The sequence below is a fragment of the Urocitellus parryii genome, chromosome 7 (genome assembly GCF_045843805.1).
Source record: "Urocitellus parryii isolate mUroPar1 chromosome 7, mUroPar1.hap1, whole genome shotgun sequence".
NCBI lineage: Eukaryota > Metazoa > Chordata > Mammalia > Rodentia > Sciuridae > Urocitellus > Urocitellus parryii.
The window spans coordinates 150,803,436-150,815,690 of NC_135537.1; the positions used below are offsets into that span (position 1 = coordinate 150,803,436).

Genomic DNA, 12,255 nt, shown 5'->3' on the forward strand with positions numbered 1-12,255 from the left:
TCTGAATTATATATACTATATGGTATACATTAATATTTTAAACTATATATAAATGTATCTTGTCTCCTATATAATTTTTTTTTTTTTTTTAGTATTGGGTTTTGAACCCAGGGGTACTCTGCTACTGAGATACAGCCCCATCCCTTTTTAAAACATTCATTTTTGAGACAAGGTCTCATTTAGTTGACAAGGCTGGCCTTGAGCTTGTGATCCTCTTGCCTCAGCCTCCTAAGTAGCTGGGATTATAGGCATGCACCACTGCACCTGGCCTTCTGTATAAAATTTTAAGCTCCTTGAGGCTAAGATGTGTGTTTGATTCATTGATAACGTTCAGTGTCTTACAAATGATGAGTACAGACTTTAGAGTCAATCCTGGCCATGTATAAGATCTCAGGGACATTCCCATCCCAAATAGTGCCATGATCATCCCAGCTAACAGTTTCTACTTCCAAGTTTCATTTGGAGAAAAGAAACTGGGATAAAGCTTGAAAACAGTTTCCTTGGTGAGTTGGCCAGGATATTGGTCTCTCCTGTTTACTCAGTGTTAAAGGATACCCCTCAGAACTGGGGGTCAGCAGTGGAGAAGATCTAGTGAAGATGTGTTTTTAAAATGACATTAAAATTTGTTAACCATAAAGTTGGCTGTGGTGGCACACACCTGTAATCCCAGCAGCTCAGGAGGCTGAGGAAGGAGGATGGGAAGTTCAAAGGCAGTCTCAGAGACTTAGTGTGGCCCTAAACAACTTTATGAGATCTTGTCTCAAAAATAAATAAATAAACAAACAAACAAACAAACAAACAAATAAATAAATAAATAAAAACGGGCTGGGAATGTCACTCAGTGGTTAAAGAGCCCTGGGTTCAATCCCCAGAACAAAACCAAAAACCCTTAACAATAGGATTCACCTCATCATCACCGTTTTCTGCAGGAAAACTCTAGTGAGAACATCAGAAAATGGACCCAGGATAAGAATATTATTAGATACTAAGCAAACAATGCTGGAAAATAGAATATCCATGTGGACTATTAGAACAGTGATTGGAGAGAGAACCCAAGATTTTCTCCTTTGCTCTGAGAGGAACTGTAATCCCAGTGGCTTGGGAGGCTGAGGCAGGAGGATTGAGAGTTCAAAACAGCCTCAGGAACTTAGTGAGGCACTCAGCAACTTATCGAGACCTGCTCAAAATAAAATATTTTTTAAAAGTCCTGGGGATGTGGCTCAGTGGGTCAGCACCTCTGGGCTCAATCCCCAGTACCAATGCTAATACTAATAATAAGGAGGAAGATAAGAAGAAATATTGGTAATTTGTATGGCTAGGAGCTTCAGGTATATTATCTTATTAATTAAGTGAGGCAGTGTTATATGCTGAATTTTTGTGTCCCGCCCCCCCATGCTATTAGGAGAGAGAGCCCATGGAAGTTGATTTTCTCGTAAGGCTAGAGCACTTGAGAATGGGATTAGTGTTCTTATAAGAGACCCCAGAGATCTTTTTAACTCTCTTTTATTTGTGTCAGGACACAATGAGAAGGCGGGAGCTGGAACCTAGAAGAGAGCTCTCACTTAAACCTGACCAATGCTGGCACCCCAATCTCAGACTTCCAGCCTCTACATTGTGAGAAATTAATTTCTGTTGTTTATAAACTACTCACTCTATGGCACTTTGTATAGCATCAGGAACTAGGACAGCTGGGTAGTATTATTTCATTACACAGGTCTCTAAGTGGAAGTTGCTTGGTATCAGCCATGGAGTGGGATTCAAACCTACTCCTATTTCCAGGACACAAGCCCTTGGGTGTTCAGAAGGCAGACGGTGCTAGGGAGGAGTGGGATCCCAGTTCAAAAAAACTAAACATTGGCCAGATCAGGTCAAACACTGTCTTCACAGAGCCCCACAGCAACCATAGCCCCTTTAGCCCCTTGCTTAGCCTCCCCTACAGGACAAGCGAAGTCCACTGCAGGTTTGGAGGTGTGGGGGCAACAAGGAGTCACCATCAAGGCCGAAAGGGACTTCATCAAGTTCACAGTGACAGGTACTCTAGGCTAGAGTTGTTTGCCTTCACCTCTAGTTGAAGAAATAGAAATTGGAGGAAGAGGTATTTTACAAGGTGTGGCTGGGTGCCAGGAATAGCACCATGATCATGCAAAACAGCACAGTTTTACAGGATGCTTCAGGTTCTTTTTTTATGGGGGGGGGGGGTTCTTACCCAGAGCCAGATGCTGTGCTAAAAGTTATACATGTATTATCTCATTTTTATCTTTACAACAGCCCCAGGTCACCAGGGTTGTATTAATTGATAAAACCTTAGCATTTAGAGAGATTAAGCAATTGCCCTCAGAACTCCACACTGGTGAAGAACATCTAGCAATTCCTGGGCCTGTCAGGAATGTCAGAGTGTTGGCTACTTCTTTCTGCTGACTCTCTGCAGCCCACCCTGTGATCCAGCGTAAAATATCCAGCTTCAGTCTTCCTATCATCAGTGCCTATCAGGGTGTTTTTGTACATCAAACTGAATGAATTAAAAGGTGCTGACAGATCTCTTTAATTATAAATGTCAGTGGGACAGTCCACAAACATACTGAAAAAGGCAGAGTAGACTTTTTATTCACACCGTGGAAAAGAACTAAAGTCCCATCCTGATTCATCAGATGCTCCTATTTCCTGTAACAAAACAGGACTCACAAAATCAGGATCCCAAGGGGATGTGTTTTTCCCTGTAAGTACAATGAGTCAGAGACTGTCATTGCTTTTGGGGACAAGTAGGTAGGCATGTCTGTCCTTGGGAACAGTTCCCCTGCAGTGACGGGGAAGAGAGCCCCAGCTGCCTGCTTTGGTTCCCCACGGCTTCCCCAGCTGCTAACACAGTTCCTGGCACATGGGGAGCTCTGGGTAAATTGGGGCTGAGGTCAAGGCTCTGTTCTCAGAGCAGGGGGACTGGGAAAGGGAATGAGCCCTGAGTGGAGCACCTGCTGCGTGTCAGTGCTCCCCTAAGAATTGGGGGGTTCAAAGGTGGATTCCAAACAGCTATATAAATGGTACGGCCCCATGGAAAATAAAAATGGAAGGCACCTGCACTTTGTTTAGTTAGTGTTAAGAATTTCAAGATGGGGATAGCAGAGCATTTCAACCAAGTGTGAGACCATTAAACTATGTTTTTTTCCCTATACACATAAATGTAATGCCTTTTCCATATTAACCACGGACTTATTGTGCACTTCAGCAGTTTGATATTCAACAGAAAACACCACAAATTTCTTTTTCCTTCGCCATAATTTTATGATGGAAGACTTATTATTACTGTCAATCTTAGAAACCTCAGCATATGCCAGGTGTAGGTGGCGCACACCTGCTTGTGATCTCAGCGGCTCGGAGGCTGGGGCAGTAGTATCACAAGTTCAAAGCCAGCCTCAGCAACTTATTGAGGCCCTAAGTAACTTAATGAGACTCTGTCTCAAAATAAATAAATAAATAAATAGATAAATAAATAAATAAATAAATAAATAAATAAATAAATAAGGGCTGGGGGTGTGGTTCAGTGGGAAAGCGCCCCTGGGTTAAATCCCCAGTATCAAAAAAGAAAAAAGAAAAGAAGAAAGAAACTTCAGCATAGGATTTTTTTTTTCCTTTCCTTATTAAGGCAAAAACTTTCTCTTTGTCACTGAAAGGAAGTACTTTACAACTTCTCTTCAGCATATCCAAATTGCTGGCATCACTAGTCCTGTGCTTTGGGGTCATTAATGAGTAGAATAGGGGTTATTTGGACACAACACTGTGATACCATAATAGTTTATCTGGTAACCTGGATGATTACTAAGTGGCAGATGGGGAGGGTGTATGAATAGGGTGGATTTGCACTGGACAAAGGGATAATTCACCTCTAGGGTCAGATGGAGCCCAGGATAGTGTGAGATTTTTGTCATACTGTCTGAATAGTGTATAATATAAAACATGAATTGTTTGTTTCTGGAATTTTCCATTTAATATTTTTAGAACATGGTTGACTTTGGTACTAAAATCAAGGGATGCAAAACTGCAAGTGAGGGATGGGGGCTATTGTCTATAATCTTTTTTTTTTCTTTTTTCTTTTGGTACTGGGGATTGAACTCAGGGGTGCTTTACAACTGAGCTACATCACATTTTTATTTTGAGAAAGAGGCTCACTTAAGTTATTCAGGCGAGCCTTGAACCTGCAATCCTCCTGCCTCAGCCTGTCAAATTGCTGGGATTACAGGTGTGCACCACCATGCCTGGCTCTAATTTCCTTTGAACAGATGAGGAAACCAACACTCTAGGAAGCTAAATGATTTTCTCATTATCATACAAGTGATAAGTAGCAGTATTAGGGTGTTCCACCATCTGAATCTGTCCAGGACTGTCCCAATTTCTGTATTAAAAGTCCCAAATCCCAGGAGATACTTTAATCCTGGACAAACCAGGACAGTTGGTCCCTGATGTTAGTATTTAGCCTCAGTCTGGCTGCAACGCAACTGAAAATGGCTTTGTGTAATAAAGAAGCACAATATTATTCAGGTGAAACCAAACGAGCATCTCCTAGAATAGTGTAGAAAATTTGGATATTATCTCAATATCCTTTAAATCAATCTGTGTTCCTTTCATTTAGTTATCTAAGTCTCCACTTTATTTTATAAATATTTTATTTATTTGTTTATTTATTTATATTTAACTATTATTTATTTACTTATTTTGCAGTACTAGGAGTTGAACCCAGAGGCGTTCTATCATTGAGCTACACCTCCAACTCTTTCTTTCTTTTTTTTTGAGACAGGTCTTACTAAATTGCTCAGGCTAGTCTGGAACTTGTGATCCTCTTGCCTCAGCGTCTCAAGTCACCAGGATTACAGGCTTGCACCATCATACCCAACTTTGTCTTCATTTTAATATTTCCCAACTTGCCTCCCCACAATTTCTGCTCTACTATTCTACTATTTTTTTCCCCCACAATTTACTTACTCATGCTTATTTTTTCTGTTTCCCTTCACTGGGATTTAAGCCTCATTGGACCAGAGATAGGTCATTCAATGCAAGGGTTTCAGCTGCTTAAAATAGTGTCAGGCCCGTAACAAACATTCGAAAAAAATTTTTTTTTTCACTGAATGATCTTTATGTGACTCCTAGGCCTTGTTTCAGGATGTCTAGTAACATATCTCAGTATCTCTCAGGGAATGACTATAACTAACAATCATTATAATACTCTTAAAAGTTCCAAGGCATAGTATGAAGTTAAAACTCTTCTCAAAAAGTTTTAAAAGTTGGAAAAATAGTTTATTAAATATTCTAAAATTATTTTCATAGACCTACCAATTATTAATGCTTTGCAACATTTATCTCTATACATACTTTTTCAAAAAGTAGGATGTAGCTGTCATGACATTTCATCTCTAAATATCTCAATATGAATCTTCTAGAAAAAGGACTAAATAACCACAATACCATTACTATCACACCTAAGGTAATTAATATGCATTCAGTAATATAATTTAATATATTATCTATATTCAAAATTCCCCAATGGTCTTAAAATTATCTTCCATAGTAGATTTTTCCCCCTGCAAGTCCAGAATCTAATTAAGGTTTATACATTGCATTTATCTCCTTAATATCTCTCCCTCTCTCTCTTTTTGTCTCTTTCTCCCTCTGTGCTGGGCATCAACCCAAGGACTTTGTGCATGCTAGGCAGGTACTGTACCCCTGAGCTACATCACCAGCACCCTTATTCTTTACCTGTTGGTGTTTTCCATGACAGTGAAAAAAAAATTTTAAGAGTTTCGGCCAGTTATCTTGCAGATTTTTCCAAATTCTGGACTTGCCTTTCCTTATGTTTATGTTCAGGTTAAACATTTCCAGCAAGAATTCTTCATGGGGGTATCATGTATCTTTTCATGCAGTGTCAAGAGGCCACCCATTGTCCGCCTTTGGTAAGGCCTCATTTCATTGCTAGGTTCAGATAGTGCCTACCAGATATCTCTGTACTAAAGATACATTTTCCTTTTGCACTTAGTCATTGAGCTGTGGGGGCTGCTCTGACGTTGTGATTATCCTGATACCTGACATCTTTTTACTAAATGTCCTTATTGCCTGTAGGGGATACTAGCCTGAATCAATTATTCATTGGCAATTGGATATTCATATTCTATCATTTGACTATCTTTATTAGTGGGCAAGCTTCTGAATTACTTTGAATTTACGGTCTTTACATTTTATTTAATGTGTTATAATCCACTACCATCATTATCATTTTGATATTCAAATAGTTCTAAATTTGGCAAGTGAGATCTCAAAAATTTGAAAGGTATTTATAATAATCTAATATAACATCACAAAACATGATGGATTTAAGGAACATGAAACTCTAAAATGTAGACTATATTCATATATTTTTAAATGTTGGCATAACATGTTTGCTACCTAAAAGAAGTTCAGGAAAAAAAATCTGTTGACAGTCCCTTTGATTTTCTTAGAAGCTATATTGTAGAACATTTTCTTTGAACTTGATGTTGATGTATCATAATAGCATTTCTTCCTAAGAAGAAATGGGTTTTGATCTTTCTATGTTATTTGAATTAGAGACAGGATTTTAAATAACTTTAATTTTAACCTTTTAGAGTAGCATAAGAAGAATTTGGGAATTAATAAAGACTTCATTGGATGCTGGATTATTGTTGAATTTTTATATTCTTGGCAATGTGGATGGAATGTGAGAGAATAGGAGGAAACTCTCCATAGACCCAGAGAGATAGGATTGGGATGGGTTCAAGTAATTACAAACTTCATGATGACTCCATCCCACAAAGACTGCCCCCCCCCCAATAAAAAAACTCAAAAGCATTCAGTTCAGGGCTAGTAAAGCTATTCCACAGTATCATTCAAGGCTTCCTCTTTCTCTCTACTGTATCCATTTTTAGCTTTTGTCCTCATGGTCATAAGATAGCTATTACACCTCTAAGCTGACTGATCTGTGTCTTAGGTCAGGAAGAAAAAAAAAGAGTCAAGAGATCAAATTCAGCCCAATGCGGTGGTGCACATCTGCATTCCCAGCGACTTGGGAGGCTGAGATGGATTGCAAGTTTAAGGTCAGCCTCAGCAACTTAGTGAGGACCTACGAAACTTAGCAAGACCCAGTCTAAAAAAAAAAAAAAAAAAAAAAAAAAAGAGGCCAAACTGAATCATCCCTCTCAGAAAACTTTTTTAGAAGTTCCAAGCAGCAGATACTTGTATTTATATTTTTTTTTGGCCAGAATTGGAACACATGGTCTCCTTACCTGCAAAAGAGTCTGTAGTAGATGAAAACACAGAAGGGGATTGTGGATACTCATTAGTACCTAATAAACAATATCTTCCACAAATAGCTAAGCATCTTTTGTTGATGTTTTATAAAAATGACAGCAAAAGAAATTAACATAGCCATAGTCTGTGTGCCTGCCATGCATAAGGCAAACTTTGAGAACATCTTCTATGTGTTATCATTTCATTGGAGACCTAAAGATGAAAATGATATACTGCTCTGTTTATTCTCTCTAGATCATATTTTTGAAGGCTCCAAGTACAGAGTCCTGTTGCGCTCAGGAGACAAACAGGTGTGCTCAGCTTTATGTCACATCTTAACGACAGTTTCAAATCCTATCAAAACAGAAAGGAATCAAATCACTCCATTGAGACAACTAACCCAGACAAAAATTCAACATTATCCTATGTGAATGGTTCCTTTTGTGAAGACTAGCCTGAATTAAATTGATATTCAGGCAGCTTTAACAAACCAACCTCAGTGTTGGGTAAGACCAGCATCGACTCCAGTGATTATAATGACTTCAGCAGGATATTTATGATCTTGTATTAACTAATGATAGTTAAACAATAACAGATATTTTGGGGATCCTACTTATAAACATAACTTAAAAGTCATAATGATAGCACCCCAAATTCTTGTTCTAATAGGCCAAACATAAACATATAAGTTTACCTAAAGAGAATTGTTGCACCAGGCACAGTGGTGCATACTTGTAATCCCAGGAACTGGGGATGCTGAGGTAGAAGGATCCCAAGTACAAGGCCAGCCCCAGCAACTTAGGCCCTAAGCAACTTAATGACATACTGCCTCGAAATAAAAAAATAAAATAAAATAAAAGAACTGGGATGCAGCTCAGTAGTATATCACCCCTGGATTAAATCCCTAATAACAAAAAGATAAAGGAAAAGAAAATTTGTTGCATCCAGCTGCAAGCTTTCTTAAAACTTCCAGATCAGGGATCAGTAAACAATGGCCCAGGGGCCAGATTTGGATCATTGCCAGCTTGAAAGTTTTAGTAGAACACAGCATACCCATGGGTTTATGTACTGTCTAAGGCTACTTTGTGACCACAAAGGCAGATCTAAAGAGTTGTGCTGAAGACTCTATAGCCCTGAAAGTATAAAATACCATCTGGCCCTGTGCAGAAAAGTTTTGCTTATCTTTACTTAGCACAGATAAGTGCTTCTGGGATTATGAAATGAATATATTCAAGGCTTTCTGGTTGCATATGAAAAAATTAAAAACGAACTCCTTCTGTAGACCTCTAGATATGGAGTCAGTTCTAACAAATTTAACCACAAAGCATTTTATATTAATCTGGTATTTGCTTGTAGTCTGTTATTGTTTACAGACCGCATGTCTTGAATAGAATCACAGCGCTTCAAGATTTCAGAAAGCAAATTGTTCTGGATGCAAGTTTTCAGGGTTGGCCTTTGGGCTAAACATGTCTCACTGACATGTTTTATTTGGTCCACACAGTGCTGTTGTTTGTTTTTAAAGGAATATTAGCTGCCAACATTTTAAAATAAAGCAACTTCGCATAATGATCCAGATTTCCAGATTCTCTTCAAAATCTGAAAGCCCTGGCAATGCAGATACCCAGTTTTGTGAAGCCCAGAACCACCCAGGGCTGAGTAGCTGTTGCTACCTTCGCTGGGGTGAGTTTCTCCAGTTTTCCACAGTCACCACCCCTGCCTGGAATCTTCACCTTGGCAGCCTCCACTCAGAGGCCTTATCTGCCTGACCCTTCTATAGATATTTATACCTAGGATTCTTTACTCTATAATGGTATTGTTTGTTGCAAAGAGCCTTGAACAGTAGTAGCACTATCTGATAACTATACGTTGCTTCATTTTCCTGGTTTGAAAACAGACTTGTACATCTAAAGACAAAACAGGAAAGAATGATTATGCTATTAACCGTCGCCTTCTTTCTAACTAGAAGGCAACTTGGCTTCCCAACCCCCTCTTTCCTTTTCCAAACAAATGCCTTCTTTCCTGTCAATTCTTCAGCCCCTCCCACCCACTTCATATCCAGGCAGTGTTTGCCTCAGACGCGGGGGGCCTGTCTCCCCAGTTCTCTGCTTCCTTGCTGTCCTTGAAAACAAACACCTTGGTCTTTTCTGTTTATGGAGTTTTACTGTTAATCACTGCAGGGAAACAGACAGGAAATAACAATAAGGGGGAAATTACAAAGTTTATAAAGACCTTATAATTCTTAGTCATAGTCTCTAATTCCATGAATGAGGGGCCACCTGGAATTGCACTATTTTTATTCTGTCCTGTGAACTGGTGGGTTGTGTAGAGAGGGCCCAGAGATCCTACAGCGTCAGTCCTGAAGAATTGCTTAGATAGGACAGGAACCATTAGGTGGCAGTACAGGGCATGTCTTTTCAGATCTTTCCATACAACAGGCAGTTGGATGTGAAGCCCAGAAATTTCTACGAAGGGAGAACTTAGTACCCTATCAGGGCAAGCTGAGACCAGAAAAGGTCGGCCAAGAGACAGAGACTCCCTATCACACTGTGCTGTGAAGTAGCCAGCTGTGAAATGCCTGTCCCTGTGCCCTTCCCCTGGTATGTACATTGATTAGGATCACAGACTTCTAGGGCTGATAGGAATCTTCCAGCCCAATACCTTGATTTTACAGACAAGTAAACCAAGGCCTTGTGAGACTTAACTGGTCCAGTCCACATCTCTGTGGTTTCACTGGTGCTAGTTTATCGGTCCTCTCTGTCCTTCCTATTAAAAAGCATTGATTGAAGTCCATTTAGTATGGTTAAAGACATTTTTTTCCCCTAGTTTCAAATGTGAAACTAAGAAGGATCTCTTTGCCCCTGCTAGAGCAGGACTTTACACAGGAAATGGAGACTTGCAGGGATACAGGTAAATAAAAGGAAGCTTTATTTCTGCCTCTAGCTACTTAAGCCCCTAGGGAGAAAAGTGAGGTCCTCTAGTCCAGAAGGGGGGTTACAGCTTATATGCAAGCTAGCTGGCATAATTGTGGCTCTTATCAAAAGTGACCTAGCATTACAGGGCTGGGCCATGCACACTCAAAAATAACTCACCAATCCTCTCAAATTACATTAGCAAAACCAAATGTATTCCTAGAATTTAAACACAGATTCAAACAACCGCACTGTAACAAAGTCATGGCCTCAGGCCTTCCATTAATTTAAGGGACAGTCTAGTGATCAAAGGGGGCAAACCTTATTATAAGGTAGCATTTGTTTGGAGAGCTCAGGCCTCAGAAGGGGAACTTTCCTAGAAACTCCTACCAATCTAAACTTTCTGGTTTATGTTTGAAGCACTATCCTGGGTGTTACAAAGCCTCACTATTTAAAGTGTGGGATTGAAACCAGCAGCAAAATATGGGAGCTGGTTAGAAATGCAGAATCTCAGGCCCAGCCTGAGTATTGAATTAACTTCCACATTTTCACAAGATCCCTACATGCTTGGTGAGGTTTAAGAAGCACTTCCTTAGGATATCTAAGAGAAAATGCAACAACTACACCACACTTCCTTCTCCAAAATAGTCCTACTTAAAAGAGTTCACAACTGATTCAGGAACACAAACCAAACATGTGAAAAATGGCATGAAAATGACCATTAAGAAATTTGTGCCAGGCAGGGGATATAGCTCAGTTGGTAGAGTGCTTGCCTTGCATGCACAAGGCCCTGGGTTCGATTCCCAGCACCACCCAAACAAAACAAAACAAAACAATTTGTTCCAGGCATGGTGGAACAAGCCTATAATTGCAGCCACTCAGGAGGTTGAGAAAAGAGGATAGCAAGTTCAAAGCCAGCCTCAACAATTTAGTAAGGCCCTAAGCAACTCAGCAAAATCCTGTCTCTAAATAAAAAATAAAAAAGATTGGGGATGTAGCTCAGTGGTTAAGTGTCCCTGGGTGCAATCCCTGGTACCCCACACTGGCCCCCCCGCCCCCCGAAATGTTATTGGGTTGGGGATACAGCTCAGTGGTAGAACAATTGCCTAGCATGCACAAGGCCCTGGGTTGAACCCCAACACTGAGGAAAAGAAATATATCATTAATGCCATGTGTGTTGCCCTAGAATGTATAGGAAACACACATTTGGAATGGGTACCAAAGAATGATTACAGCCAGGCATGGGAGTACACACCAGCAATACCAGTTACTTGGGATTGAGGCAGGGGGATCACAAATCGGAGGCCAGACTGAGCAACTTGGCAAGACCCTAACTCAAAATAAAAATAAAAAGGGCTGGGCATGTAGCTTGGTGGTAGAGCACCCCTGGTTCAATCCCCAGTACTGGGGGGAAAAAAGATTATAGTTAAGTGGTGTCATTCTGGGCAGTCTTCCTACAGGTGGTGAGATTTTACTTAGCTCTAGAATAAGGTGATAAGCATGTATTCCTGGAGGTGGAAAGGACAAGGAAGGGCATTTCGAGTGGACAGAGCCCGATAAACCTAAGAGGAGGTGAACTGTAAATCCTAGGCAGGGCTTACAAATACTTCATTACTTCACACACGTTCCCAGACATCCATTAGCTCCTTCCAGCTCCACATGTGTCACACGTTGCTGTGGTTGCAGGTTAGTTTAACCTCATCACATTACACCTTGTAGTGAGTCAGTGGTTCTCATGGGATTCTCAAATGTGCTCACCAGTATGCCAACTTTTTTTCCTTTGGATTCATAGAGGGCGGTTTTCACCCCTTCCTTTCCTGTGCATTTGGCTGTGCTTTCTAGCTCTTCTTGTATAACTTCTCTTATAACCTGATAAAAAGAAATTCCTTACATGTGCCTTCTACTAAACTGCCGGAGCTTTTCTTAACTGTAATGCAAATCTTCTCTGTAAAGCTCTTAATCAGATCTCACGACCGATTAGCCCAAATGTGTTCTCAGTTTCCAGAGTTAATCATCCTTGAGGACCAGGAGTTAACAATGAGAATGGGGGACGTGTCCTTGT

At 40.1% G+C, this 12,255-nt stretch overlaps 1 non-coding gene across 1 annotated transcript; it reads left to right on the plus strand.

The window, feature by feature from the left end:
* Positions 1 to 10,935: 10,935 nt before the first annotated feature.
* On the plus strand, positions 10,936 to 11,009 carry Trnaa-ugc (transfer RNA alanine (anticodon UGC)). The gene has a single exon. It is a non-coding gene; the product is annotated as a tRNA-Ala (tRNA).
* The last annotated feature ends 1,246 nt before the right edge of the window (positions 11,010 to 12,255 follow it).